General features: G+C 47.4%; 1 protein-coding gene and 1 pseudogene across 1 annotated transcript in view; one reads left to right on the forward strand and one right to left on the reverse strand.

Moving 5' to 3' along the window:
* Positions 1–12,285: 12,285 nt before the first annotated feature.
* LOC132414231 (high mobility group protein B1 pseudogene) lies at positions 12,286–12,868 on the reverse strand (annotated as a pseudogene).
* Positions 12,869–20,259: 7,391 nt separating this feature from the next.
* The window catches only part of TBX4 (T-box transcription factor 4), a 29,884-nt gene continuing 25,999 nt past the window's right edge, over positions 20,260–24,144 (forward strand). The window contains exon 1 of the mRNA XM_059998566.1: positions 20,260–20,350. The gene's annotated coding sequence lies outside the window, so the exon portion shown is untranslated. The remainder of the gene's footprint in view (positions 20,351–24,144) is intronic.

A 24,144-nucleotide genomic window follows, 5' to 3' on the forward strand; every position in this document is an offset into this window, starting at 1 on the left:
TCAGTGATTTTTGATGTTACTCTTGCAAAAAGATTATTACTCGCTGAAGGCTTAGATAATGGTTAGAATTTCTGGGCAATAAAATATTTTTAAATTCAGTTATGTACATTGTTTTTTCAGATATAATGCTATTGCATACTTAATAGACTACACTATAGTGTAAACATAGCTTTTCTATGCACTGGGAAACCAAAAAATTCGTGTGACTTGCTTTATTGAGATATTTTCTTTATTGTGGTGCTCTGAAACCAAACCCAAAATATCTCCAAGGTATGCCTGTATATACGTACAATAGAATATTATACAGCCATAAAAGGAACGGAGCTCCAATACATGCTACAACATGGATAAAACCTGAAGGCATCACACTAAGTGAAATAAGCTAGATACAAAAAGACAAATATTGTATGATTCCACTTGCATGGAATATCTAAAATAGGCAAATTCATAGAGACAAAGTAGATCAGATATTACCAGGGCCTGGGGGGAGGGGCAAATGAGGAGTTGTTTCTCAATGGGTACAGTTTCTGTTTCAGGTGATGAAAATATTTTGGAAATAGATATTGCTGATGGTTGCAAAACAATGTGAATATACTTAATGCCACGGAACTGTACACTTAAAAAAAATTAAAATGGTAACTCTTATGTATATTGTACCACAATTTAACATTTTTAAATGATTAAAATGGCAAATTTTATGTTATATATATATATATTTACCGCAGTAGAAAAAATGATAAGCCAGCATTGCTGCAAATTCATAAAATAGCTTCAATGTGAAATTTTAAAAGGGTCCTCTTCTTTTGGGTGGAATTGAGTGGAGAGCTGGCTGAATTTCAGCCCCCATTTTGTTCCTCAACTCGGAAGATGCACTTGGGTAGTCAACAGCCTACGCAACCATACGTGGTAACTTTGTGCTGGATTTTATATTTATATCTCTTTCTGATTGGTCAGAATCATGTTTGGTCCTCCTTCTGTTATCCAGTGTATTTGCCATCTCCCCCAGGTTGTGCCACCTACCGAGCGGATGCTATGCCATATTCCACAGCGTTGATTAAAAAGGTCAAACTGGGCAGAATCCTGTGGCTCCTCAGTAGAGATCTCCTGCCAGATTTGTAACTAACCTGTTAACTAACACTCTTTGGGTGTGACCGTCCAACTGCCATTGGTCCTAATTGTGCCTCTGGAATGATAGCACACTGTCGTGCTGTATCCGGCCTCCTTCCTCACTGGTCTTCTCCACATTTTCCCACATTGTCCTCAAAGTTTTCAAAGGCTTTACTAAACTCCAGAGAGAGGCTGTTTCCTTCATCTGCCAGTCTGGGCACCGTATTATAAAAGAAAATGAGATGACTTTGGCCTGCCTGAATCTTTGAGGGGGTAGGATGATGCAGGGCAGTTGCATCAGAATCACCTGGAGGGCGACGGCTGGGCTATGAATGAATGAATGAATGTGTGCTGACTGCTTTTCTAAACTGCTCAACTCCACACTGGAGCTGGGGTTGGTCAGTTACTGGCCTCAGCTTTTCCTAGGTTGATCTGGGTAATGGGTAGATCATTGATTACCTGAAGAAAGTAGATTGATTAAGGAAGAACAGGGAGAAGAGAATAAATCCTTCAAGTGGGAGGAAGGAGGACTGGCTGAACTGGGAGAGGACCCCTCTATCCACTGCTTCCTCTTTGCCTCTTAGCTGGTCATTTCTGGTGCTTTCAGAATTTTACTTTCCTCAGCCCATTCCTAGATACCAGGCTAAGAAGGTGGGTGCCTGGCCCATCCTGGCTCCCAGGCAGGGCAAACCTCTTCCCCAGGTGGCTGGGACTCCCAAGGCAGCCCCCAGCTGCAAGCCAGCCTCACCCTGCGCACCCTCATTCTTGCCGCCTTTTGGATGCTGGACCTGCTGCCCTACTCTTAAAATGCATGTTTCAAAACAGACATGTTGCCTCAACTTCTATTCCCAAGATTCTGTGTTGGTTTCTCTCTGGCCCTTCTGCCTCAATGGTGGCCCCCAGACTCAAGGGTTAAAAGAAGTCGTGGACATAGCCAGCCGGCAGTAGATTCACCCACCACCTCTGCTCGCTTCCCAAGGTCTAGGCTCTGAGAGGTCACTCCCACCCCTTACACAGAACTCCCCCAAGCCCTGAAAGGAGAAAGATGTCCAAGACCTCCAAGAACTTTAGGGGCAGAGTCTGCACTGCGACGCACTTCTCCTCAACACCTGCTGCAGGTAAAGTGATGCAGTGGCTCTGGGCCTGGGCCGCTTATCTGTAGGCTGTGCGACCAACCGTGAACATGTTAATGAAGCATCTGGTACCACCTGTGGTTTCCTCCGTCATCATATTGCAGCGAGTGATCTCGCCTGCCTCAGAACTGCCAAGGAGTTTAAACGGGATAATTTATGTCTAGTGTTTAGGACGGTTCTTAGCACATAGGAAACTCTAAATAATATTGACTTTTATTATTTTTATTTTATTTAGTTTCTGGCCCAGAGTCTTTTAAACTCTTGGTAGTTTTTCTTCTGCGGTGGGTTGAATTGTGTCCCCTCCCCTGCCCACCCTGAGAGAGATATAGCTAATCCTTATCCCCCAGTACCTGTGAATGTGACCTTACTTGGATAGGATCTCTGCAGATGTAATCAGTTCAGGATCTCAAGGTGATATCATCCTGGATTTAGGGTGGACACTAATCTACTGGACTCGTGTCCTTACAATAAAAAGGACACAAGGAAGAAGGTCACGTGAAAACTGAGGCAGGGATTAGATGCTGCCACAGCCACAGAATTCCTGGAGCCACTAGAAGCTGGAAGGAGGAAGGAAGGATTCTCCCTTAGAACCTCCAGAGGGAGCGCGGCTCCACAGGCACCGTGATTCCAAACTCTGGTCTGCAGGACCGTGAGAGGATCAATGTCTTCTGTTTAAGCCACCCAGTTTGTGATATACTAATATACTTTTCTTTCTGATTGTCCAGAAAACTTACCCAGGCTCACTTTTCCCAGAAGAGTCTGTCCACATTTCTTTCTCTGCCCAGTGGAAACTCCCATTTAGGGAAATTTACCTTGGCGTTAAGAGGAAAAAAATGCGATAATTTAGTTAAGGAGTCTTTCCCTCCGAGCCATTAAAAATGTTCCCTCGCACACCTGCATTCGAAATGAAGCCTCCTTAGCGGAACGTGGTCTGAAGATTTTTGAGGCCCTCTTGGGTCTCCTTGGCTGGGCTGGCCCCTTCCGCAGAGGGCATTTCTGCCACGATGCTGACCACACTGAAAGGTCATGAGAGCTCTCTTTGACCTGGCTTTCTTAGCCTGTAGATCAGGCTTGGCACATCAGCATCCTAGTAAATGTTTATTGACTTAATAGATGAGGGAGGGCTTTTTCTGATGGTCCCTACTCCTGGCTACCTCTACCCCAGTCCTAGAAAATTCCATGAGAAATGAAAACATATGTCCACACAAAGACTTGTACATGAATGTTTATAGAAGTTTTCTTTACAACAGCCAAATCTGGAAACAATCTAAATGCCCATCAACAGGTGACTGAATAAACAAACTGGGGTCATATCCATATAATGGACTACGACTTGGCAATATGAAGGACTGATTTACCCACCAGTATGGATGAATCTCAAATCATTACGCTGAATGAAAGAAGCCAGATGCGAAAGAATACATACTGTACGATTCTGTTTACGTGTAATTCTAGAGGATGCAAACTAACCTATAGTGACAGGAAGAAGAGAAGCTGTCTGGAGCCGGGGCCCAGCGGGGACTGACTGCAAAGGGACAGGAGGGGACTCGGGGTTGATGGAAATATTCTGTATCTTGTGGTTGTGGTTATACCAATGTAGCACACACTTGTCAGAACTCATCCAACTGGTACTTTAAATGGGTACACTTTATTGTATGTAAACTATATCTCAATAAAGTAGATTTAAAAGAAATTCTATAAAGCTTTGGATCCTAAATACGGCATCCTCTACTCCAAGAAAAATAGTACATGTGACTTGCATGTGGAGAGGCCTATTTGAGAACTTACTTAGTCCACAAAAATGTACTGAACATCCATCACTGCAGGTACCTGGTTGACCCTGGAGGTGGATAAGGTAAGTTCCACCCTCAGGAGACCCAGGGCTGTAAGAGAACTTGCCAAGTTCTCAAAGAGAAAGGAGCTAGATGAAAATAACACGCCAAGGGCGAAGTATAGGAATTTGCCTCCTCTGTGTTGCCCAACTTGCCTGAGGTGTTTGTTATAGGCACTAAAAACATCTGGGCTCAGTCCCTGACCTACTGAGTCAGAATTGCTGAAAGGGCCTAGGAATCTTTATTTTTAACAAGTGCCCCAGGTACATCTTCAGATCAGGTAAGTTTAGAGAAAGTGCTTGACTGGATCTCCATTTCAGGCATAGGTGGGAATACCTTACAAAGCTAGATGAGATGACTTTGAACTGGAAGGGAGGGTCACCTGCCCACCCTGCCTCTGGCCAATGAGTCCAAGTTCACCAGCGCCTCCTCTCCCTCCAGTCCCAGACCTCGGCCCGTCTGCCAGAAGTGACCCTCTCTAGTTGACTCGGTCCATCCTGGGAAAAACAAAAAACAGACACCTCCCTTCCCCCAATCCCACCATCTTTCAGAAGGTCAAAGGTTTTATTGAAAGGGTCTGCAACGTGGGCCAAACATATTGGTCCTTTGATGAGACAGTGTTTCTGCTCCTGTGGCCTGAGAACTCAGTGCTAACCTAGGAAGCACATTACCCACGCGGCTGGTGGTAGGAAGATGGATGTGAGGGTGGGCTAAATTCCGTCCTGTGCTCACTCAGGCCACAGGGAGGCGAGGTCACCATTGCTGTGAGCTCTCACTATTCTGCAGACAGCCATCCTGCTTTCATGGGCAAAGCCGGCTTACCAGGAGGCTGTGTGGTGGCAGTGCGGACACAACATTCAGAAAGGGTTTGTGTCACAGCCAGAGATGACCCAGGACCTTGGGTCAGCAGCTCCACCCCCTCCCAAATCTGGCCGGGTTCCTCCCCAGGATCTGGACCTTTGGCCAAGGACCGGAGTTCAGGTCTGTCCTCTCTTTGAGAACATGCCACGGAGACCATATTTTAAACCCCCCAAATCAGAACACCATGCTTGATAAAAATTTGTTATTTAACGATGCAAAAAGTTCTTTAAATGTATACAAATCAAGTCACAGTTGGTTACATATTGAATAAATTATACTTCTGGAAAAAATGCAGTCAAGGCCGACACTGTCCTGAAAACCCAGTGGTTGTCTGTTTAGGCCAGTGTTTCTAAACGGGGGTGATTTTTGAGCCCCCCCCAAGGGATATCTGGCAATGTTTGGAGACGTTTTGGGTCTTCATAACCTGGAGTAGGGATGTGGGTAGAGGCCAGGATGCTGCTGAATGTCCCACAATCACAGGGCAGCCCCTGAAACAAAGAATTATTTGGCCCCAAATATCAATAGTGTCAAGGCTGAGAAACCCTGGTCTAAGTTCTCCGGGGCTGCACCGGGGTGCACCCCAGGGTGTCAGCCCTGGCACTTGTGTTTCCTCCTACCTACTTTGGTCCTGGCCTTGATGCTGTTGTCAGAGGGGAGAGGCTGGGGACCCCTCAGCTCTCCATTGCATCCTCTTCTGTTGGCAGAAGCAAGGAGATAACTGCCCTTGAAGACGGGCCCAGACACCACGCCAAACACAGGGAGAGACAGGCAGGGTCTCGGGCCAGTATCTCCCATCACAGAAGAGTTTCCAGAGCAGAGACCCCTGCAGCAAGGGAGTAGGAAGGAGCCCTGGATTTTGAGGGAGATGCTTGGGTTCTAGCTCTGCCTGACTCTGCTTCTGACTGGCTCACTTAACCTCTGTGCCTTGGTTTCCTCAGGCCCTCCTCTGGGCACAGGTTCCTGTGCTTGTCTCCTTCACAGGGTTGTTATGGGAGGGTGTGTGCAGATATAGGGGTGACCCAGGTGGCGGCAGGTGCAGGGAGGGTAACTCTGGGCGGAGAGGATGGAGGGTGTAACCTATGAGGGTGCAAACCACCCACCTGGCCGAGATCACAGGGCCTCCGGGAGGAAGGAGGGGGAGTGGCCGGCATCATGGTGCTGGGCCAGTGACGCCTTCCTCCAAGGAAGCTCTTCCCTGCAGCTCTCAGACCGAGGGGGCAGGAACCGTACAGGAGTCTGGAAGTGCGTCCAGGCCACATGTGCTGTAGGAGGTTATCCGGGAAAGAGGGGCTGGTAGATGGGCTCCTGGCAGTTGGCCCAAAACAGGCTGATCAGCAGGATGGCCTTGGAAACGAACACATATCCAAAGCCAGTGTTTCGAAAGTCTTTGAATTTTCAGTTGCTTGCGAAGTGGTTTTGCAACCTTTAGATGTCTTTAAGCATTTCTGCCCATCTTTTCAAGGCATTTTAAATCTACTTTTTAATTTCTAATTTTTTTATAGCTAAGTATTTCTTCTCTGTGTTGTATGTATTAGCAAAAATTTGGAATAACTGAAATGCCCAACAATAAAGTATTTATTTATTGAAACAGAATTAATATATAACCACAAGTATCTGTGGGAACAAACTAGATGTTCACACACACACACACACACACACACACACACACACACACACAGGCATGATAAGGAAACCATAGCAAAGATTATGGATTAAGAGAAATTAGAAAAGTTTTGCAAGCAGGGCAAAATTGATCCAAACTCCAAAATTTCTTAAAACGTGTGTGCGTGTGTGTGTGTGTGTGTGTGTGTGTGTGTGTGTTTAGAGGAGACAACGGTGTCTAATGGTCATACGTGGTGTGACTCAATGCTGTAATTCATCTTCTCTCAATTTTATTTTTTTCATCTGTGAAAGGTGGATGTTAATGATAGGATATCAAAGGGACACAGGAACCAGCTGAAAGAGCTCCCAATGGCCAAAACTGCAACAATGTGACAAAATAAATAACACAGTATTGGATTATAACCCAGAGTACAAAATGAATATCCATGAGGTTATACTGATATAAATAAATGATTGAAAAAATAAATAAATTTGAGGAGAATAGATAAATCTACTGTGAAGAACGTCAAATAATTTACGTAAATACTCCTCCCTCCAGGAGGAGAGCAGAACTCCCCATTCCTGAAGTGAGGGCCGCGCTCAGCGACTTCTTCCCGACAACTGCAGTGTGAAAAGAGAGTGGAGAACGTTTAGTCTAGTCGAAACCTGGCAAACACTGCCTCGGCTAAGTGATCGAGGTCAATATCATTAGTGATAAGTCATCTTGATAACACGTCCCTTTGATAGGATGTGATGAGAAGGGCGCTTCACAGCTGCGGCTTTCCTCCCCCAAAGGAAGGAATCCTGAGATTCCTTCAATCCTGAGAAACACGAGACAAACCCTGATCAAGGGACAGTCTACAAATACCTGACCAGCACTCCTTAAAGCCGTCAACGTCTTCAAAAACAAGGAAAGTTGGAGAAACCGTCACAGCCAAGAGGAGCCTAGGGAGAGACGATGACTAAATGTAATGTGATATCCTGGATGGGGTTCTGGAGCAGAAAAAGGACATTAGGTAAAAAACTAAGGAAATCTGAATAAAGTATGGACGGACTTTATTTAGTTAATATTATCGATCAATATTCGTTCATTAGTTGTGACAAATACACGATATTCACGTGACGTGAGATGTTAACAGTAGGGGAGACTGGGTGTGAGCTATCTGGGGAGTTTATGCACATCTCTGCAACTTTTCTATAAATCTATTCTGAAATAAAAAGTTTACTTTAGAAAGTGGATAACAGTGTCTACATTATGTTGTTGCACCCATTAAGGGAATTCATATCAAGCATTTAATACACTGGCATATGGTAAGGGTTTATTATTGCCCCTTCATTATTGCTCTTATTGCTCTAATTTCTAGTTTTCTTATGAAAACAGCAATACATATCCATTACAGAAAAATTTACAGATGAGCCAAAGGAAGACATAAGCCACAGAAGAGCAAAACAGAACACCCACAACCCTACCCTCCCTGAGACAACTACTGGTCACACCTTGCCATGGATCCTTGCAGAGATATAACTAATTGTTTTTTGAGAGAAAAATATCTGCTGTAGTAATTTATGTTAAAATTTAGAACATGTGATCATCGAAAGATCCATTCAGAGAGTGAAAAAACAACCCCCAGGTTGAAAGAAGCTGCTTGCCACACAGATATCTAGTATATACAATACAACAGACTGGTATAAATAATATACAGAAAATTCTTACAGATCAGCAAGAAAAGAGCGGAGAAATAAATAGAAAAATGGACAGAAGAAAATGGATAAAAAGGTAATAAGTTTCACCAAAGAGGATAACCGAGCAGCAATTAAACATATGAAAAAAGTGTTTAATTCTCTAGTCTAATTTTTTATAAAACTTGGATCACATGCAGTTTGGTAAGTGGCCATCATTTAAGTAAGGAACATTTCTGTTGTTCCACCTCTTTGCTCTTACAAGTAGTCAAGAGCACAAGTAATGGACTAAATATTAGTTGGGAAGGGAACAAAACCCTGAAAAATTATAAAAACTGGGCAACAGCGCTTAAATATGCACAAAAGGTGCTCAATCGTTCCTCAGAATGATTCTCATCTGAAAAGTTAATGACTGAATTTTCTAGGTCTGTTTTATTAAAATTTAATAGATTAAAAAAATTTTTTTAAGTTAAGAAAAAGAGAAGAGAAGGGAATACGGCAAAATGCTGACAGCGGTTCTCTCTTTGGTTTCCTCTGCAGCCTGCTGTGACTGCCAGAGTCCCTACCAGGAGGACATTACTGTAAAGCTGTGGACAAGTGATTGGGTCTAGTCCTTTTCAACCAGTTGCCGTCTTGCCTAAATCACTGGGTTCACTGATTTCTTTCAAGTAAATCTATTTACTATGTAGTGTTCTAAATGCTTCCCAAATAGTTAATGACCTGATGATGTAAATGGGTTTTGTTCATTTTATAGATGAGGAAACTGAGGCCCAGAGAGGCTAAGTTACCCAAGCCTTATGGACCCAGAGGCCAGCTCTTGACCACTGCACCCATGATGCCCCCCAAACACCTCTAGCCAAATTGCATGGAGCCAACAGCCTGCCCTGTGCTGGCAAGGAGGCTACAATTGCACTAACCTTCACGATTCCAGGGCCTGGCTTCTAGAAGCCACTGGACTCCAGAAGTCTGCACAGGCCACTTCCTAGTTGTGTGACCTTGGGAAAGTCCCTTTACTCCCCCCAGCCTCAGTTTCCTTATTTGTAAAAGGGGCGTAACTCTACCACTTCCTCCTTTCCTACTCCTCAGGGCTGTTGTGAACACAGGTATGTGAAGATGCTTCGGAAACTGTGAAGTGTGCGTGTAGGCAGGAGATCAAAGGAGAGAAGGTGTGTCGTGTGAACAAAGGTGCAGAAACAGGACTGTGTAGGCCATTTCGAGAGTGCTGTGTTCAGGGAACTTTGGTTTCTGAGAAGCGCGACGGGGGTGGGAGGGGGTTTGGAGTTGGTCTTGGAGGGCTCTAATGTCAGACGATGAGTTGGATGAGTTTGGACGCTAGTGACAGCGGGGTGGAAGGGTGGGCTGTGAAGGAGAGTCCACTGCAGGAACCCAGGGCCACGGCAGGGTTGTCTCCAGCCTCTCAGCTGGGCCCTGGGCTCCTAGGTGACTGAGACAGAGCTCCCCAGGACAGCCCCTCTGGGTGGGTGAGGGCTCCAGTGGGGTGTAGGAACTTGCCAGCATATTTTTGTCAATGCCCGTGAGAGGGGAGGATGGTACAGGAGGCAAGCACTACTGCTCTTTCCAGAAGTCCCGGGAAATCAGAGTGCAAGCTTCTTATTTGGTGGCCCCCTCCCAGTTCACCAAAGCCAGCTCATCTGAGCCTCCAACAGTCTGGGAGGGAGGTAGTCTCTTCTCTCCCCCGCCCTCAGTCTGCTCTTTCTAACGTCCCTGGTGCTCCCCTTGCCAATCATTTACATTCTCCTCCTTGACACTCTTGCCGGTATTTTACACTATACTAACCTCTCCCTTGCTCTGAAAAAGTTCTTTTTCTGCCAGGACTGCACCCCTTCTTGGCCAGCCCTTTAACTGATTCTTCTTGGGTCACTTTGCTGGTTTCCTATCTTCTTTTCCACACCCTCCAGATTCTCTTCTTGGACTCCTTCTTTTCTTTTTTTTAAATAACTTCTCCCTTAGTGGCCTCATCAGCTACAGTGTGAACCCCACTGTGTACTGATGTGTCCCAAATCTTCAGCCCCTGTATTTCCAACTAAAGTCCTGTCACGACTAAAACTAAACTTATTTCTGCCCACGCCCACTGCCTCTTCTCTCACTTAATGTCCTCAGGACCAGATAGGGTTTTGTTGTCAAAGCTGTTGAAATGCACCTGGCTGGCTTAAGCAGAGAGGGGTTTACTGGAAGGATGAAGCAACTCACCAACTTGAAGTGAAGCCTCAAAATCCAGGCTCAGAAATGACGGAGGCCGGAGCAGCTCTGGGGAGCTGAGTGGTGGGTGTAGGTGAATGGCTCCTTCAGGGCATGAAGACTGGAGAATCTAGAATGAGAATGTTACCTACCATATTGCCAAGGGTGAAGGGGTATGGGTGAGGGATGGACTGGGAGTTTGGGATGAACAGATACAAACTATTACATATAGAATGGATAAACAACAAGGTCCTACTGTATAGCACAGGGAACTATATTCAATATCCTGTGATAACCCATAATGGAAAAGAATTTGAAAAAGAATATATATATGTGTAACTGAATCACTTTGCTGCACAGTGGAAACTAACACAACATTGTAAAACAACTGTACTTTAATAAAACAAAATTTAAAAAAAAAGGACTGTTGCTTACCACGTAGTGTTGGTTGAAGCTTAAATCAACTGTATGCGTAAGGAAGCTGAGACCCGAAAAGGATGATTCAACTCCTCTGCCTCCATTCTTTCTGCCCTTACGCTCAAGATTAGAATTCTAGGAAGAAAGCATTTAACATGTTCTTGGCTGGGGATGGAGCGCCTTCACTGAAACTCTTCCCACCAAACTTTACCAATGGCAATGATTCTTTCCCCTAAAACTCAATTGGGGTTCTGAACCTGAAAAAGAGGAGTGGACCCAGGACGTGCAAAATCACAAATGTCTACCATATTCCTGCCCAGAGACATCCTAAACTCCAGCCTCTTTCCTACTCCACTTCTCCCAAATATCCTTTGAATAATTTCCCTGCCTTCACAACTGGTCTTCTTGCTACTCTTCCTCACTCCCAGATCTTCCCACCCTACCAGCAATCATTGTCTAAAACACAAATCTGATCAGTCCAGAACGTTTCCTGCTAAAAACCATTTATGGCTTCCCATTGCCCTTAGATAACGTTTTTGCTGTTGTTTTTGTTTTGGTTTGGTTTTGGGGGGGAGTCTGTGGAGTTTTTTGGGTCTCATTTCAACTTTTATTACCCTCATCATATGCAGGGTGTGTAGACAAAAGCTTTTTATCAGCTAACTATATTGAAAAGATAAACACTGTAATAGTTCATGTGATCCAAAATGGGCAAAGGCAAAAGACAAGCTTCCTCTCAATAAGAAAAGTTTCAGACCTAGGAAAAGGACAATACTAATTTTAAAAAACTGTATTTACTTAGAGGCATTCAGATTGTCAACAAAATTGCTGCAACTTTTTTTATTTTTTTTTTGCAATTACAGAGTGGTATTCGGTTAACAGAACAACAATTACTTCGTATATAAGCTGCATCAGAGACAACTGAAGATGAAAAAACTATCCCCATACATGACTCATTTGTATTGTGTACCAGCAAGAACCTACTTTAAATTTCCATGCCATGGGCTTCCCTGGTGGCACAGTGGTTGAGAGTCCGCCTGCCGATGCAGGGGACACGGGTTCGTACCCCGGTCCGGGAGGATTCCGCATGCCGCGGAGCGGCTGGGCCCGTGAGCCATGGCCGCTGAGCCTGCGCGTCCGGAGCCTGTGCTCCGCAATGGGAGAGGCCACAACAGTGCGAGGCCCGCGTACCGAAAAAAAAAAAAAAATTTCCATGCCAATTTACATCCCAACGCTGTATCACGCAAGGTTAGCAGCCATTGAAAATACCACCAGGACCGGGTTAGCTAGAGACACATTCAGCAGCATAACTATACAGAAAAAGACACTGTATGTTTTTAAAACAAATCTTACACAGCCTTACATTTCAATTTTTTCTTAAAAAGGAGTGAGTTGTGTACAGGGGTGTTAAATGCTTTACAGACAAGACAAGAAAAAAAAACTTAGAAAGAACCAACTTATTCATCATCATCTTCTTCATCTTTCTCCTCCTCCCCCTTTTCATCTTTCTCATCTTCCTTCTTTTTCTTGCTTTTTTCAGCCTTGATGACTCTCTTTTTCTCTACATCAGCTTTTCTTTAGCTCAGTAGACAGCAATATCCTTTCTATATTTTCCCTTCAGCCTTCTTTTATAAGGCTGCTCGCTTGTCATCTGCTGCAGTGTTACTCCACATCTCTCCCAGGTTCTTTGCAACACCACCAATGGATAGACCCAGGTGTTCTCCTTTGATTTTTTGAGTGAAACTCAGAACAAAATAAGAAAAAGGCCAAAGGAAGCCTCTTGGGTACATTGGGATCCTTGAACTTCTTTTTTGTTTCCCCTTTATAAGAGATACAGGTTTTCATGTCTCTTTTACAATGGGCCTTGTCCACCTTCACCATGTCTTCAAATTTTCCTTTCTCCTTGTAGACATAGTCCATAGAAAACTCCAAGAAGCTGACTGAAGCATTTGGGTGCTTCTTCTTGTGCTTCTCCCAGCAAGTTTGCGCAAAGGATGCATATGACAACATTTTGCCTCTCAGTTTCTTAGGCTCTCCTTGTTTAATTATTTTTTAATTTTAATTAAATTTTAATTATTTAATTAAATTTAATTATTTTTCCTCAGTGAGGCTCAGAGTTACCTAGTACCTGTTTGGCTCTCACTTGCCCTGGTGCTGTCTCTGTGGAGCTCAGTGTCCTGCAATGGCTCTCTAGATAAAGTTATTAACAGGGTTTACAGGACCCTTTCCAAACTTTACCTTTCTACAAAGCTTCATTTCCACCACTGCAGCCCCGCTGCTCCTCAGATATGCCCTTTGTGCCTTTGTACTTGTGCTTCCCCTCTCCTGGGAGTCCCTTTTCACATCCTCTATCTCTCAGGATTCCATACATATTCATCTTCCAAAGATGGACTCAGATGTCATCTCCTCATGGAACCCTGTGGAACAAGGTAGGATGAATTGGTTATTCCCTCTTTTGTAGTCTCATCACACTCAATATGGAAATAGATTATAGTCCTGGGCCTGTTTTATTACTGCATTTGTTTACAAGTCTGTCTATCCCATGAGACTGGGAGGTTAAGTCACACACCTAGAACAAGTAACCAACCTGATGGAAATGAATTTGGAGGGAGATGTGATGAACCAGATTGTGTTTTTCATAGTCTAGGCAGTGGCTAAAGACTGCCCACCCGCACCAAAGGCAGGTAACCACCTACTTATTCCCTTTGCTCTTTGGGAAAACAGGGCTTGGAGAGATTTAAGTTATAGAAGAGGAAGGTCTTCTTGTTCCTGGGTTCTTGTAGACAAAAAAGTGAGGTGACTCAGAATGCATGGATTTGGCCTTTGCAGGCTTTTAAAAACAAGGGAGACTTTATCAGGAGCAAGCTGGAAGTCCTGTTAGAAGTGGACAAATGGCTGAGCGGACACCTGAAGAGGCTGCCTCTTGAGAAACCAGCCGGAGGTCTCCAGTGTCTCCAACCACGTACCCATGGAGCTCGAGGATGTTTGGGGGAGGAGAGACAGATGAGGGAGCCCTCGCTAATCAAGCCTCTACCCTCCAGCGAATGTGAGGCTAATGAGGCGGCCCCATTCCAGGGCACCTCCACACCAAGCCAGCCGGTCTGCCTGTTTATTGCCCGTATGGAGATCATTAATACCTCCTGACACTGGGGTCACTCCTGGGGTCAATCCCTGAGCCCGTTCTGCAGAACAAGGGGAAATGAACTTCCCAGCACATGTGGCTCAAGCCTGGTGGGGAAGGGGACTCCCGTCACCCCACTCAGCTCTGGGAGAGACAGCACCCCAGGCTGTTGGACCCCCTAACACAATCCCTTCTGCCCAAGCTGGATTCTTGAGAGAGTGGTCCTGGGGAATGGCGAAGGGGAGGCCCTGGTCTGGGACAACCCCCACCAAGGTTGTCCCAAACGACAGACGGACACTAATCCCTTGCCGACGGGCAGGGGTGGTGTCTGGGAGCTGCAGCCGCAGCTTGTGAGGGGCCAGACTCGGGCTGCAGATGGCAAGAAGGCACAAGCCTGTGGCCACTTCGGTGCGAGCTGCAGATTCGGCCCCACCCTCCCTGCTTCCCCCGCAGTGATTGGGCCCTCCGGAATCCAAGATGGCGGACAGAGGCGGGGTTCCTGGCCAAGCGAAACTGCGATTGGTGAAGCGCAGGTCTTTTGTGCTGAAAGACGGCCTCAGTAGCCAGTCAGGGAACTCCTTGTGGTGTAGGTGAGCGCTCAGCCGCCTTACCTCACGCTTAAGCAACCAGGGCCTCATCAATCTTGTCTCTCGCAGCCTCGAAGGGCCAAGGTGGAAACAAGAAACCCCCAGATGGTCCTCCAGGCAGGTCCTTACCCGTCTGGGGCCTCTTTCTCGGTAATGACCGGAACTGGGAATCAGCCCCAGCTGGCCCAAGGAGAAGTAGAGAAGGCCCCCAACTAGCTTGGAGAAAATCAATAGGATTATGAGGTTAATGCCAGAGCAGGCTGAGTGACAGTTACCAAATAAATGATATGGCTGAGGTTAAATGAGTCCCAATAAATAAAGGAATGTGTTCAAAGGAGAAACTTCAGAAAATGCAGGGACGTGGGGGTCGGGCCTCTGGACTTCTTCCAGCCTTCACTGAACAGGGCACAGACCCCAGCCTTCAACAAGGTCTTGTTGAATTCTAGAAGAGCCACAGTCAGGGGCACTACGTCCCGGGAACACACAGGCTGGGGTCTGTGCCCTGTTCAGTGCCAGTGTTGGCATGGCGCCTGAGCCCAGGGCTCCTTGGGCAGCTCCATCCGCCCAGCTTTGGGTGAGGGAATGGAAACTTAGTATGGAGGTCTGACCAGTTAACAGCGGGGGTATGCCTCTGATTGCTTAGAAGCAGAAAATGGACCAACTGCAGCAAGAGGGGTGGAAGCCAGGAAGCACTTTTTTTTTTTCTTTTTCTCAGGAAGCACTTTTATCTATGTGATGTCACTTCATGCTTTCTTCTACCCTGTAAGGTGGCTGTTATTATTAAATTCATTTTACAGATGAGGAAAGAGGCTTAAAGCAGATTTTGCTCTAGGTCCCTCTATAAACAGCATGTTGAGGACCAGAATTCAGGCTTTTAAACTTCAAATTCCAAGGGCTTTCTAATAGTGCACATATTTTCATTCTTGAATTCTAATTTGTTTCAGCCCCTGGTTCAAAGAAATCCTTGAGGGCCCAAATTAAAAGCCAGTTTTGGATAATCTATGCTTAGGAAGAATGGAAGGGAGAAAGAGGAGGAAAGAAGGGGCAGAGGGGATTGAAACATTAAATAATTTCTCTGACTTAGGATTTTGTTTTTAACCTAACACAACCCTAGCGGATATACCTTCCTCGGACAGATTGTAAAATAAATGTGTATTTCAGAGAAGTCTTACTGGAGGAAATGGAAGGAAGTGGCAATTCAGGAGCATATAGTGTAATGGGGAAGAAAGTGTGATCGTCTACAGTGAATCCACCTACTGATAAGGACTCTGGAACAGAAGGTCTATATTGCTACCTGTGACTGTGCAAAACCCAGATGTGATTATTCATTCCTTATCCCTGTAGTTCCTCAAGTGAGAGTTATAGTAGGAATCCACCTGTGTTACTGGTGAATCACCGCCCCTGTCCTCAGTCCTGAGGAGGGGCTCAGACCAGCTTACCTCACCCAGGTCCAGGATCAGGCCAGCCCAGTCCTCAGTTCCTTCTAACTGGAAGTTTCCTAATTCTCTTTGGGGGAGAAGGCCTGGGAGGCCAGGGTGAGAGGTCAGGTGTGCAGAGCTGCACGTGTGGCAAGAGGGGAAGCACCTGCAGCAGTAGCTGCCACCCACTACCCATTCTCCTTAGTCAATCCTCCAATTTCCAGAGTGAGCGCAAGCTCCTGCCCCAACTCCAGCTGTCCTGAGTTTGATCATCTCAACGGGATGTGGGCTGGGGAATCTGGAACCAAGATTTGGGGTTAGTGGGTAACAATAAAGCCACAGGGGACAGGTGAAGTCCCTGCTGCCTCACCCATCTTTCCTCTTCGGGGGACTTACTAAGGATTCCAGGCCTTAGATTATAACACACATAGAATAACATGGCTGGGAAGGCAGTGTGGAGGGATGTTCTTTCCTGGATTTGAATGAGAAGGTATGTGCACGAGCATAAGAACACATATGGACACTAAGATATGTATCTTTCACTATGAAATGCCCAGGGACTCACTCAGCACTGAGCTGGACCTTTGCATATGCCTCAGGAGTAAGACTGTAAATAACAGAGACTCAGACTAACAATGATGTAAAGAAATAGGGTTTATTTCTTCTCACATTACAAGAGCAGGTTTACCTGCTCAGTGATGCCATCAGGAACCCAGACGCTTTCTTTTTGCTCTGATATCCTTAGCATATTGGCCTTTATCTTTCTTGCCTCAAGGTCTCTAGAGAGTGAGAACTCCAAGGATCTCATCCACAGGGGAAAAGAAGACTATGTCTTCCCCTTTTTCAAGAAAGCAAAAAATTCTCCACATCCTTTCTCCTCGCCAGTCTTTTGCTTAGGCCTCATTGGCCAACACTGGGTCACATGACCACTCCTAGCTACAAGGAAGGGAGTCTATGAGAGCATGGAACAGGATTTCCATGATTGGCACAGAACAGTGGTTCTCAACCTCGGCTCTATTCTCAGAGGTTCTGACTCTGTTGGTCAGGGTTGGGGCTTGACATTGGTATTTATTAAATTCTCCAAAACCTAGGATTTAAAAAAAAAATGTAATTGCTTTTTACTACAGTATGGTGCCAACTCAAGTAATCATCTTCAACCAAACCCACCCTGGGTTCTGGACAAGCCACCTTATTGTACTGACTGGGATTCTCTAGCTTATCCTGTAGCCCCTGCTCCCTTTGGAACTGATTATATAGGTGATTAATTAGTACATTTGTAGGTCATTTGTTAGTGAATTTGCAGTTAGTAACTGGTTAGCTAATCAGCTGGCTAACTAATTAATAGAATGGTTAGTTGGCCTTTCCTCTTGTTTATGTGTCTGGCACATAGTAAGTACTTGATAAATATTTCTTTGGGTGAATGAATCCATAAAATGGAGATAAAACGGAGTTAATACCGCATCAAATGAGATAGTAGCTATGAACTTTGTAAATGATAAAACACTGTAAAGATATAAGAATAACATTTACATGAGAAGCTACTTTAAAATTTAGGGCCAGAGTAAAGTTTTTCCCCCCATCCTTCACCAAGGAAATAGTGTTTCCACATTTCTGAAATGGAGAACTACCATTTTGCCCTGTTGCTAGTAAGCCAGATTTGTCTCTCAATTATAGCAACTTTGTCAACACTTAGCGATAGCATATATTCTTTCTCCTTTTTCCTTGACCCTACTTTGTCTTTCTACTTGTATTTTTATTAGCTTATTTTGGTTATAAACCACCTCAAGCCTTTTTGGGAAAGAGGTGGGGTAAAATTAATTTTAAAAATACTTGGGAACTAACCTTTATTATCTACCTACCACATGCCAGGCATTTACATGTATTGACTTAGCCAAATCTCACGAATAGCTAGTAGATTGTGCGATTATCCCCATTTTATGTAGGTGTCAAGGGACTTGCTCAAGGTCATACAGCTGCTAAGATTTCAGAACCAGATTTCAAAACCAAGGCCAGTCTACACCAAATCTGAGACCTTTCCCCTAAGCAACCCAAGTTGGTGTGATAGATGCTTGGTTATGGTCAACTATTTACTTAGCTAGTTGAGGAGAGTTTTTGTACTTTGAACTCCTCAAATAAGTCTTGGGGGAAAAATTGGTCTTTTTCCTTTCGCCACAGGCCATTTATCAGCAAATACTATACTTCATCAATTGTATGCTATTCTATTATTTTATGTACCACTAAGAAAAAAAAACCCTGCTACTTAAACTATGACACACCATTGATGTTAAGATGCATCCTAATTTCAGAGATGTCAAAATGCGAAAAATGTGTGTCTTAGAATCAACAAAATAATGTATTCCATCCTACTAATGGAGAATTTGTGTACATAACCTCCCCTCTTTTCTTGCTCAATTGCTGGCTGGTTTGCCCCTTCCTTTTCTTATTTTTTTATTTATTTTATTTACTTATTTTTGGCTGTGTTGGGTCTTCGTTGCTGCGCGCAGGCTTTCTCTAGTTGCGGCGAGCAGGGGCTACTCTCTGTTGCAGTGCGCGGGCTTCTCATCGCGGTGACTTCTCTCGTTGTGGAGCGCAGCCTCTAGGTGCACGGGCTTCAGTCGTTGCGACATGCAGGCTCAGTAGTTGTGGCGCACGGGCTTAGTTGCTCCGCGGCATGTAGGATCTTCCTGGACCAGGGATCGAACCTGTGTCCCCTGCATTGGCAGGCGGATTCTCAACCACTGCGCCACCAGGGACGCCCCCCCGCCCCTTCCTTTTCATCACCCAAACCTTGCCTGTCTCTTCAATATCGCATTTCTCCACATCATCATGAACTGTCAGTTTTGATTTGGATTATCTCTCATGAGTCTCCAGAAAGCCTTGCATTCATAGGAGGTTTCCACTCTAGTTTTTTTAAAGAGCTACCTTAGATGGTCTTATTATGAACTTCCTCCAGTGGCTGTCATCAAACTCTTTCCAGAGTCTGGCCTAAGTCTAGTTTTCCCATGGTAACTGGTGATTCACTGCCCTCCCTGTTCACCATTCCACACAGTAGTTGGTTGGTCTGTACGCTATTTACTTGCAAGGGATTTCCCTCCAGGCTGTTGGAGAGGGCATGGGAGGGGGCTTGGGCGCAGAAGTGGGCATGTCATCCAGTTCTCCCTAACACAGGAAACATGACTCCCCAGGCGTCTCCTGAAACACCAGGGCCTTCCCTTTCTCCACACCAGGAGGAGGCAGGATTGGGGGAGGATTCAGCTTCTCCACCCCTCTTAGACCTTACTTCCCCTTCCTGGTTTGGGACTCCATGAGACAAGTCATGAAGGGAAGATGAGGCAGTGGGATCTGGTACTGCTGGGGGAGATGAAGATTCTTGAGCAGTGGGCCCTTGTGGAGCTGGGTTACAGGCTCCTGACAGCAGCAGCTGGCTTTTCTGAGGTGGTGTTCTGCTTCCCCCTTTGTGTGCAGGGTTCTGGGGAAAGCACTGATTCTGGCTTTCCATTTCCTAGCATTATAAAAGGGACAGAGCCATCCAGGATTTTCTCTGTCCTGTTCCCGTCGATCTGATTTTGAGGTCAGAATCTGGAAAGGAACAGAGGCTGATTGGAGAGGCTGGGACACCATGGAGGCAGGGATACAGCCCATGCTGAGAAGTGAGGGGCTAATCTGGGAATCCTATTGACAGAGGACTCTGGGGCCTTTGCAGATGGGTGGGCAGGCAGACCTATCCTGGCCCCAGTGTTCTGGGCATGTTACAGGCTGTGAGGCTTGGGCATGGGCTGAGGTCCACATGGGTCTGTGTGCCTGTGCAGCTGCAGGAGCCTGTGGTGAGGTAGAGTCAGACACAGAGAAAAAGAGATAAGTGAGACAGAGGGAATCAGAGGCCGGACCGGGAGGTCCAGGTGGCCGAGGGGCACTCACTTTCGGAGGCACCTTGGCTGTCTGGCTCAGTGCGAAGCCGCCTGGGCTTCCTAGACTGGAGCAGGCACTGGGCTTCCTCTTCAGCCCTCCGAGATCTCGGGGAGCTGCTGGCAGAGTCCTGGCCCTGGTCCGCAGTTTCCCCAAGAGGCTCTGCCAAGCCTTGGCACCTCGGAGCCTGGGCCTGGGCTCGGATTCAGGCCGGCGCCGCACCTCCCCGCCGCCGCCGCTGCCGCTGCCGCCGCCGCCGCCGCCGCCGCCGCTCCAGGCCGGACCGCCGGCCTCCTCCCCGCCCTAGCGCACGCAGGGCCTGCCCTAACCCGTGACCCCCGCGGTAGACTCCAGCGCCCGCTGCCCGCTGGGCCCGGACGAGCGCGGGCCGGTGAGCAGCGGAGTCGGTCCCAGACGAGGCCCGGCCCGGCTGTCGCGAGAGGGCCCGGAACCCGACAGCAGGAGCGAGCGCGGGCCGGCGCGCGGAGGTGTGAGAATGTGAGGCGGGCAAGGTCGGGAGCCGCCGTGCGGGGCGGTGGGGCGCGTGTGCGCTGTGGCCGCCGAGCGGGCTCACGAATAAAGCGGGCACGGCCGGGAGCGGGCTCGGACCACGGTGCGTGCGGGCAGGCGGGCCCCGCGGCCTGCGGCTCGGCGGAGGGCGGCCGTCTGGAAGTGGGCCCCGGCCCCGCCGGCCCGGCATGCGGCGCCCCAGGGTGCGGGCTGCGCCGCCGCCCCTGGCCGGCCGTTCCGGTTGTCGAGCCTCGGGTGGGAGCCGCGCGGCGCCGCCAGGCCGCTCGCCCTCTCTTCCCCCGCCCTCTAATCTAAACCATGCGGGCTCCCACCCCGAGCCGGCCGGCGGGGCCCGAGGGCCGCGGAGAGGGCACCGGGCCGCGCGCTGGTGGAGCGGCAGCCCACTCCGAGCTCGGGGTCCCCGGACCATGGAGCCAGGGGACCCTCGAGCCCCCTCCCCGGGGGGCGGCGGGCGCGGACTGATTGACAGCAGCGACGTCAGCGCGGGGAGGGGGGTGCGGCCCCGGAGGGAGGGAGGGAGGGAGGAGGAGGGAGCTGAGGCCCCAAAGTGCAGCCTCGGAGATCAAGGGCCCGCTCCAGAACCGGGATGTGTCCGGCCAAGAGGGCGCGGCGGGCAGCGGAACCCTGACCCAGCTGCCCCGAGTCGGAGTCCCGGCTGACCCGGGCTCCTCGGACCCGAGCCTGCAGCGGACCTCGGGCCGCAGGCGCCAACGCATGCGGCAGCGCAGTTAGGGTGAGTGAGGGTCCCGGCGTGGGTGGGGGTGAGTCGGGAGTGCGGGAGAGGGGCAACCCCGAAACCAGGGAGGATGAGCTGGAAAGGGGGAGAGTAACAGGACCTGGGTAAGAACCTCGGGGACAGTCAAGGCGGCAAGAGGGCGGCGAGAAGAGTTTCTAATCCGGCTGCCGCCTCGCCCGACTCCCAGCGGTCGGAGCTCGAGCCCTTCTCTCCTCCTAGTAACCGGACGAATTGGGTCTAAGGGCCCAAGAACATAGAAACGACAGCGCCAGCGCCAAAGGAACAAGGTTAGGACGAGACAAGTGGAGCGGTGGCCTTGAAATTGGTGTTTGAAGAATAAGAAAGGCCAAGGAGGAGGGCCCAGGTACTTGGCGAATATCGATGTGGAAATGTTCGTGATCAGAACACTGGACTACAGTGCCTTTGATGCAACAGGGTCGTCAAAATTAAAGCAAGGAGCATACTATATAAATAATGATCCATGATCAAGAATTATCAAAATATGAGCAATTACCCAAAAAGCAGGGCTAAGCGGCATAACTAATACAGTACTCGGACTTTAAAACAACAATAAAATAACAGTCACTCTCAAAACCAAGTGAAAATTGTAATCACAAATTTGAGAGAATCATAGACAAAGTGATGGAACAATGTGATAAGAACTATTGTATTAAAATCAATAGAATAAGAAATAGTAACAGTGTAAAAATGATAAAACTGTAGGAAAAAGGTGAACAATGAAAATACTAATAAGGGAAATACTAATATTAGTAGTATTGACAGAATACTATCATATAATTTATTATTGATACTATAGTGAATTATTAAAATAAATGTTAACCAAAATCTTAAGAACAATAGTAATATAAATAAAGACAGCAACAAGAATTACTGGAGTAATATGACAATTTATGACCAAGGTTTTAATAGTCCCAACAACATTATAAATAATGGTAGAGTAATAAGTATTGTACCAATGTGATGAGAAAACAGAGTATTAAGAGCTACAACAATATTACAAATTATGACAAAGTAACAAGAAGTAATGATGCATTGAAAAATAAGTAGCGAATTAAGATCCATAACATTACAAATAATGACAAAGTAACAAGATATTGTAACGATGTGATGAAGAATACCTGGAGTATTATGAACAATCCTAACAAAACAAATAATGGTAAAATAACGAGAAGTATTATAAGGACATGAAGGAAATGAATGTGAATATTGAGAACAATAATACTACAAGTTATGGTAAATAAATTACTGAAACTGTGACAAAGTACAGAGACTGAGGAGGCAGCACGGAAACATTTCAGGGATACAGAGTAAAAATAAAAATAATGAGAGATTAACATGACCTATTGGAAGACTATATTTAATAATTGCCTAGGTTTTAGTAATAGTATTACGAATGTGCCAGGAGGCCCTAGAATGATGGAGCAGTGACAGGAAAGCAATAACAACATATTTGATAATGATGAATTAACAAATCAAACCAGTACTTAAACCATACAGTATTAAAAATAACATGTACTAATAGCTTGTGTGATAGAATAAGTAGTCTTAATGTTATTGAATTGACCAGAATACTACTCTGATAATAGAGATAATTAAAATAGTATAAAAAATTAACAATTCCCCCAGTGCGAGAAAAGTATCACCAGTAATCTAGAAATGAAAAGAAAAATGCTGTTCTTAAAAAAACGAGTCAACTGAAAGTGACGGACCCGAGCGCACAGGGCGCGGAGCCGGCCGGCCGCGTCCGCCGAGGGCTCCAGAAGAAGGGCGAGCGCGGGCCGCGCACCCCGGCTGGTGCGGGACCCGCTCTATTGGCGTCCCAGCGCGCCGGGGCTCGGGGTCCGACGGGACCGGACAGCGGGGATGGCCGTGCCGGGCGGGAAGAAAAAGGAACGAGCGGGGAGCTCCAGCGAAGGCGAATCTTCGCGATGTCGGGATGTGGCTGCGTGGCGGAGAGAAAAGGAAGAGGCGAACCTCGAGTTGGGGAATGAAAGCCCAACGCAGCCCTTGTCCCGCGTGGTAGCGGTGGGACTGGCGGCAGTGGACGCCGGCCGCGGATGTGCTCAGCACCGGGCAGTACTGAGAGCGCGCGGCGCAAGTCGCGGGGAGCCGCTGCACAGCTCCGGGTGTGACAAGTGTCCGCAGAGGACCTAGTGGCCAAGACAGCATCAGGCCAGGCGGCCCCTCCTGGCCCCGCGGGCCGCAGCATCTGGACCAGCGGATTGCGGGTGCCCATCCCGGCTGACCCCAGATACAGTTGGAACTAGCGCGTTGGGCCAGAGCGCACAACTACCCCCGTTGCACAATGTCCCCTTGCCTGGGGTCTCCTGGGTTTCCAGGCTCGGCCCCGGAACCCGCATGTGGCCCAAGGCCGGTGCTGGCATTGGCCATGCCCGGCGAGTCTTCCTCCTCAGTGCCTGTGGCTGGAGGACCGACCCGCCTGTCAGCCTTATCTTTATGGGCTTTTCCCAGCCCCAACTGGCCCCGGCCCCTTTTTATCTCCTCGGTTGCACTTGGCTTGTTTACTTTGTGAGGCCCTGGGAGCCCATGTCTAGGCCTGGGATGGGAGGCCAGTGGTGAGGGACCTGGGCCTTGGAATGCCCAGGGAGAGCCAGGAGAGGACAGAAAGAAGATAGGGGGAGAAAGAGGGAACATTCAGCTGCAAGAAAGGCAGGCAGACATTTAGAAAGCCTCCCCAGAACTTGCCCAGATCCACATGAAGGGAGAAGAGCTAGGAGGTGGAAAGGAGAAGCAGGGATAACGCAGGGTTGCACCCACGATGAGGCAGGACAGGCAGGTCCTTGCAGGCGGGACTCTCATCCTGATATCCCAGGACCAGCTTCCAGAAGGAAGCAGGCACATGAGCAGGCATGTGAATAGTCCTAGTCGCTTGGGGAAGGGTAGCTGTGCCCTGGGGCAGGACTAGGCTGTGCCTGTCAACTGGACTCAACTGGCCTGGTCCTTAGCTGGGAAGGGTCTGAGTCCTTTGCCTCAAA

Source organism: Delphinus delphis, chromosome 19 (assembly GCF_949987515.2).
Source record: "Delphinus delphis chromosome 19, mDelDel1.2, whole genome shotgun sequence".
In the NCBI taxonomy this organism is placed as follows: Eukaryota; Metazoa; Chordata; class Mammalia; order Artiodactyla; family Delphinidae; genus Delphinus; species Delphinus delphis.